Source organism: Anolis sagrei, chromosome 3 (genome assembly GCF_037176765.1).
Source record: "Anolis sagrei isolate rAnoSag1 chromosome 3, rAnoSag1.mat, whole genome shotgun sequence".
In the NCBI taxonomy this organism is placed as follows: domain Eukaryota; kingdom Metazoa; phylum Chordata; class Lepidosauria; order Squamata; family Dactyloidae; genus Anolis; species Anolis sagrei.
In genome coordinates, this window is record NC_090023.1 from 187,953,780 (window position 1) to 187,961,487 (window position 7,708).

The 7,708-nt window shown below is 39.3% G+C and overlaps 1 pseudogene; it reads left to right on the forward strand.

Annotated features, from left to right (window-relative positions):
* Positions 1 to 4,342: 4,342 nt before the first annotated feature.
* Positions 4,343 to 4,448, forward strand: LOC132772398 (U2 spliceosomal RNA; annotated as a pseudogene).
* Positions 4,449 to 7,708: the final 3,260 nt, after the last annotated feature.

Sequence of the window (7,708 nt, forward strand, 5' to 3'; positions counted from 1 at the left end):
GAAATTCAGGCATTTTAAAAATCTGCAACAGTAGATGACAGAGAATTAACTAGTACTGCCTCTGACAAACTAGGGCACTTGGAGAGTATGTATGTAACTATGCATATTTTAAAAATAACCTATCAATGTAAATATAATTACTAGTCCCAATGAGTGAAAATCCATTGAATCAATGGAACTAAATAAGTGCTGACTTTTCCAAGTTCTCATTGGTCCAGGGGGGAGCCTGTTCTAGTAACAGCTGGATTTAGACCACAAGGGTAAGGCTTAAATTGCTTAGCTGCTATTGCCATCCAAAGAGATATTTTTCAGAATTCATATTGTGACTTTAATGCATTGTATTTTTGTTTTGTTTTTTATTTTTAAAAATGCCAGCTTTGACACAGAAGGGGTATGAACCTATACCCATTCATTTTCCTCTGCCTTGAAATCCTTTCTGTTTCCCCATTTTAACGTAACAAAGGCAGGCAGTGTACATGCCCACTGGTGCTAATAAGACACGTTGGAGTGACAGGGTTTTCCTCACCTCGCTCTCGTGCAAAATTAGATGCAAAATATTGCAACCCAGCTAATAGAAATGATCAGATGAACAATGAAGTATCATTGGCAATGCCTGGAGGACAGACACTGTTCAAGAGAGATATAGCAGAATATCAGCATCCATGTGAGAGGAGGGACAATTCCATTAAATTAGACCATGCAGTGCCAGCATATAAATTAGGGGAGGAAATGCTGGCACCAGAAAGAAGCACTCTGAAGATGATCAGAGCTAAGCACAATGCTTTGCAAATGGAAGGTAGATAGCCCAAGGTCACCAAACTGACCATCACTGTCTTTCAGTATAAAACTAAACAAGATGGCTGCAACAGCACTGGCAGGCAATAGTTATTTGCATCTACTCAGTGTACAGCTCAGTATTCAGAGACAACACTAGTCCATAAAAGAGCAGGAAAACTGATTCTGCATGTATTTTTATACATTAATGTAGTATTACTCCAGAGATCGCTTGAGTGTTTTGTGTGTGTGTGTCAGGAGTGACTTGAGAAACTGCAAGTTGCTTCTGGTGTAAAAGAATTGGCTGCCTTCAAGGACATTACCCAGGGATGAGCGGATGTTTTGATGTTTTACCATCCTTGTGGGAGGCTTCGCTGATGTCCCCGCATGGGAAGCTGGAGCTGACATAGAGAGCTCATCCACACTATCTCCGGATTCGAACCTCCAACCCGTCAGTCTTAAGTCCTGCTAGCACAAGGGTTTAACTCATTGTGCCACTGGAGTGACTGCTCCAGATGCCAGAAAAGCAAATGCCTATTTATTTATCATGTCATCAGGAACCATACCATTGGATTACATTTCTAACAGAACAAAACAAACAAACAGATTTAAAAAACCCAAAAAACCTACAGATTTTGCAAACTTGGTAGTTGATTAAATGTCCTTTGACCAATATCTGGCCACTTGGAGTGCCTCTGGTGTTGCCGCAAGGAGGTCCTCCATTGTGCATGTGGCAGGGCTCAGAGTGCATTGCAGCAAGTGGTCAGTGGTTTGTTCTTCTCCGCACTCGCATGCCATGGATTCCACCCTGTAGCCCCATTTCTTAAGATTGGCTCTGCATCTCGTGGTGCCAGAGCGCAGTCTGTTCAGCGCCTTCCAAGTCGCCCAGTCTTCTGTGTGCCCAGGGGGGAGTCTCTCATCTGGTATCACCCACGGATTGAGGTGCTGGGTTTGGGCCTGCCACTTTTGGACTCTCGCTTGCTGAGGTGTTCCAGCGAGTGTCTCTGTAGATCTAAGAAAACTATGTCTTGATTTAAGTCATTGACAGTGAAGGGAGTTCGACTGGGTGGCCTTTCTGTTGATCAGAATTTCTGTTGATCACGGGAGTTCTCTGTGGGAAGTTTGCCCCAATTGTGTCATTGGTGGAGTTCACAATGCTCTTTGATTGTAGGTGAACTATAAATCCCAGCAACTACAACTCCCAGATGTCAAGTCTATTTTTCCCAAACTCCACCAGTGTTCACATTTGGGCATATTGAGTATTTGTGTCAAGTTTGGTCCAGATCCATCATTTTCTGAGTCCATGGTAGTCTCTGGATGTAGGTGAACTACAACTCCCAAACTCAAGCTCAATGCCCACCAAACCCTCCTAGTATTTTCTGTTGGTCATGGGAGTCCTGTGTGCCAAGTTTGGTTCAATTCCATCATTGGAGGAGTTCAGAATACTCTTTGATTGTAGGTGAATTATAAATCCCAGCAACTACAACTCCCAAATGTCAAGATTCTATTTTCCCCAAATTCTACCAGTGTTCACATTTGGGTATATTGAGTACTCGTGTAGAGTTTGGTCCGGATCCATCATTGTTTGAGTCCACAGTGATCTCTGGATGTAAGTGAACTACAACTCCAAAACCAAAGGACTCTGCCCACCAAACCCTTCCAGAATTTCCTGTTGGTTGTGGGAGTTCTATCTGCCAAGTTTGGTTCAATTCCATCATTGGTGGGGTTCAGAATGCTCTTTGATTTTAGGTGAACTATAAATCCCAGCAACTACAACTTCCAAATAACAAAATCAATTTTTTTGGGTGGAGGACATACATTGGGTTGTTAGGTGTTTTGTGTCTAAATTTGGTGTCAATTCCTCCAGTGGTTTTTGAGTTTTGTTAATCCCACAAATGAACATTACATTTTTATTTATATAGATGACTTGAAGGCACACAACAACAGCAAAAGGAGTCTCATTTCCCTTTGCCATTTTATATAAGGGATGGTTTTACTATGCTAAAGCAAATAATGAGATCTGAGCATTCATGCATTCTGATATCTATGGGATATCTATGGACCCCAACCACGGTAGACATCAAGGGACCATTGCATTTATTCCCCCCCCCCTTCTATTTACTATGTTGGGTATCACATAATTTCTAAAGAACTTTAAAGTTTGCATATGACAGTTTCTCAGGAAGGATTTCAAGTCTCTGTGTGGAAGAGGTCATTGTAGCAAACTTGCAAAGTCATGTAGGTTCACTCTAAATTTTGAAAAAATCACTAACAAATCTTGTCTGACAGTCTGTAGGCTAAAAAGCAAAGATAGTTGAGGAGGTAGGCAATGAAATGGAATTTGAGAGGCATGACAGAGATGGAGGGAGAGAGGGATAAAACAAGAAGTAATAGAAGAAAAAGAGCTTACCTCTCCTGGGACACTGCAGAGGCGCTCACAGTTGACAGACTAAGAGAAGAACATAACTTACATGCCTGAGGGAAGTAGAACCAAAAACATAAAAGAACACTGGTCTGAAAAATAGTATTTTTGGCCCAGAAAGAAGCTGGTGTAAAGATAAAATATATATGGTACAAAAGACCAGATGCAACAATGAAATAAAAGAGAAATCAGTGTTAATAGTCCCAACAGCTATTTTCTAATAATTAGTAGCATAAATAATTAAAGGTATCAATATCTCTGATATTGGAAGCTAAATAAATGGCCGAAAGCATGGAGGAGCTGAGGAGCCTTCTAACCAAGGGAAAAGAAGAAAGTGCAAAAGCTGGGTTGCATTTAAACATAAAAAAACCCAAGATTATGGCAACAAGACTGATTGATAACTGGCAAATAGAGGGAGAAAACGTGGAGGCCGTGACAGACTTTGTATTTTTAGGCACAAAGATTACTGCAGATGCAGACTGCAGGCAGGAAATCAGAAGACACTTACTTCTTGGGAGGAGAGCAATGACCAATTGCGATAAAATAGTGAAGAGTAGAGTCATCACACTGGCAACGAAGATACACATAGTTAAAGCAATGGTATTGCCCGTAATAACCTATGGATGTGAGAGCTGGACCATAGGGAAGGCTGAGCGAAGGAAGATAGATGCTTTTGAACTGTGGTGTTGGAGGAAAGTTCTGAGAGTGCTTTGGACCGCAAGAAGATCCAACGAATCCTTACTTCAGGAAATAAAGCCCGACTGCTCATTGAAAGGAAGGATATTAGAGGCAAAGATTAAGTACTTTGGCCACATAATGAGAAGATAGGAAAGCTTAGAGAAGACAATGATGCTGGGGGAAATGGAAGGAAAAAGGAAGAGGGGCTGACTAAGGGCAAGATGAATGGATGGTATCCTTGAAGTGACTGGCTTGACTTTGAAGGAGCTGGGGGTGGAGACAGCTGACAGGGAGCTCTGGTGTGGGCTGGTCCATGAGGTCACAAAGAGTTGGAAGTGACTGAACAAATAAACAACAAATAAGGTCAACCCTGATTAGGACTTGGGTGGGAGACCACCAACAGATACCAGGTGTTACAGACTATATTTTAGAAAAAGTCCAACCTCTGTGCTTGCAGAACTGGCACCCATAGCTTCCTGACCTTTTGGCTAAGATCAAGTGTAGTATCTAATCTGTTTAATATCTGAAATTTTCTCTATTTGAGCACTATATATTAAATGGGATTTCACCTATGTACATCTGACAAAATGTGTCTTCTTTAGGAATTTTCTAGGTTCTCCAGGTGAATCTATGGTATGCTTCCAATGTCAGTTACAACTGAGTTCCCTGGAGGCCCTAACAAATGCCTGCAGAGGATAACTCTCTAGGATTTTTTAAGGTCTTTTTAGGATGACTTTATGATATTTTCTGGTGGAAGTATTCTTTACAGTAGACTTTGGTATTATTCATAGTTTCCTATTTCCATTGTGAGTTCAGGAACATATACCCTTTAGATATGAGGGTTACACTGTATTCCTTGCCTAAGAAAACTCTGTGAAATTCATGGGATCACTGCAAGTAAAGCAGTTGACTTGAAGGCATGCACACAGAGAGAACTATGAAAAGAAAGAAGTGTTCTCCTCAGATACTTGATGTGCCCATGGTGATATAAGCCTAGTTATTATGTAGAAAGATGTCATGCTTACCTAAATATTTTAGCTGTATCAAGAAATACAATATTCAATTTGGGATACAATACTTAGCCAGTATTTTAATTACAACTGGTGTTTCCCAAAAAATGAATTTGAATATATTTGTAAATACAATACAAAAACCTGTAGGCAATCAGAAAAAAACTGAGGAACTAATGCGTCATTAACTTTACTATCATATCATCTCTTAAGAGAGAACAATGGGATGAGAATATTCAGTGCTAGGATCCTTTTGGTCTTGAAGGTTGCCAAGCAGTTAAATGAGATGCATAGCCTTTTGGTGGCCTTTGAATCTTCATATTTTATTTAAAATTAAAGTCAGTGATGTCAAGATTTCTTTCTTATTTGAATAATGATCTTTTCTTGGACAGGTCTTTCGAAGCGAACATTTTCAAAAGTAGAAGAGATATCTTTTTGAATATTACTGTATTCTATAAAAATATTCTGGCTGTGGAAAACAACTGAAAATGTTTTTTTTTCCCAAGAAGGAATTTTGTTAGTACTAAGATGGAATAATACCATGTAACACCATTTTTGTTCCTAGGTTATAAATGTCATAAAAACATGAAAAAAGCTTATTAAACTGCAGAAAAGGCTTATTAAACTGCAGAAACCTCACAACCTCTGAGGATGCCTGCCATAGATGCAGGCAAAACGTCAGGAGAGAATGTTTCTAGAACATGGCTATACAGCCCGAAAAGCTTATGACAAACGTGCAGAAACTTTGTTTTGTGGAACATCCTGCTGCACATTTTGCTATAAGTTTTCAATGAATATCTTATTGGGTACTAACCAATTCAACATAATTTGTGGCAGCCACAAAAGTGAAGTTTCTGGAGTATGACAACGTCTTTCAAAGTAAGTATCACACAATTAAACAGAAAATAACACTTTCAAACCAGGAATAGATCCCCCCTCCCAAATTTTGTTATATAGTGTAATCAAATAGTCTTTCAGGTATGTGAAGTATTATCACATGTTTCTATCTGAATGGTTCCAGGGCATTCATAATGCAGAGAAATAATTCCCATTTCAGCAGGGAATTGTGTCCTTTGGTGTGGATGTTTTCTTGGCACCCCTGTTGTGCTGTTTGTCACTAAAGACTCTAAATTGCTTCTTAAATCTATGAAGTAGCATAAATGTCTGAGGTAGAATTCTAAAAGAGATATATTTGCAGAGATTACTCAATCTAAAGATTTTGCAAGATATTCATCAGGCTTTGTCTTCAAAGCTAAAATTGGCACTGGCAATGATCAGAGCAATTACTTCAAGCAAGGCAATTCAAACCGTTCACCCTCCAAATTCAGAGATTCTGCATCCACAGATTCCACCATACATGACTTGAAAAAATATGTATTAAAATCCCTAAAATAAATCTTAATACAAGGGATACGGTTTTACGAGAGTTGAATGAAAAGTAATGCCTTCACCTTTGTTACTTGGGTTTGGATGAGAATATTTTAGTAAATCAAATGCAGAAATAATCCTTAGGATGTGCTCTTTAACTACCACATAAATACCAGACAATTGGATACATTTCTGCCAACAATGAACAAGTTTTCTGAAGCAGTCACAGAAGAAGTTGACACTCTGTTTCTGCAACCCATCGTGCGCAGATCTTCCGATAGCCAAGCAAAGCAATAATGTGATCCACACGTTCTTGTGAAATGCCAGTTGTGCTTGAAATTTCTCTCTGAGTGATACAACGATCGTCCTGAATCAATCTGTCAACCTTTTGCTTGTGAAACCCGGTGGTTGCTGTCACAGGGCATCCAACTATTTCGTTGTCATACAAGTCAGACGTTCCCACCTCAACATCTTTAAACTTACTTGCCCAACGACGCACAGTACTCACATCAACACAATCATCATAAACAGCTTGCATTCTCTGATGAATCTCCTTTTGGGTGACACCTTCTGCTGTCAAGAATTCAATGACTGCACGTTGCTTAAGTCACATCGGCCATCTCTGCAGGGTTCCATACTTTGCACTTTAACAACACAACTATTCAATGCTAAGGCTTCCTGCCCAAATGGAACTGTAGAGGAGAGTCTACTGAACAAGCCAGTACATAATGCATGCCAGTACTGCCATCTGTTGAGGAGTTACGAAGGTGGAGGCATTACTTTTCATTTAACCCCTGTACTATGCCCTTGTATGTAATGAGACTTAAGTACCCATGGATTTTGGCATTCATGTGGAGTCCTGAAACCAAGCCCTAGTAGATACCAAGGGCCTGTTGTATATGCAAAGCTCCAAATAAGGCCTAGAATGTAACATTCAGAAAATTGCAGTTTGCACTCAGAACCAGGATGCTATGTCCAAAAATAGATGAAGGAGGGGTTTGGTTGGGGTCTCTTACAACACCTGGAACTCATTTTAGGTCCCCTCTGGCATTTTATTTATTTACGTTACCCTCGGCACAGGATTCACAGGAGCTCACAACCATATAAAAATATAGTAAAGCTAAAAGCTGTTAATAGAAATATTAAAATGCAATTAAACAATACTTGCATATTAAAAAAACACAAGTTAAAAACATGTGATAAAAGCAATTTTAAAACCACATTATATATATATATATATATATATATATATATATATATATATATATATAAAATAGAAACTCAACACCTGTGGATTAAAAGTTCCAACTGTTGTGAGATATTATAAGCAAAATGCCTTTATCTTTGGTAGAAAGACAACAGAGCCCCCTTCTACATTATCCGCTTTGAACTGGATTATGAGTCTACACTGCCACATAACCCAGTTCAAAGCAGATAATCTAGATTGTATATGGCA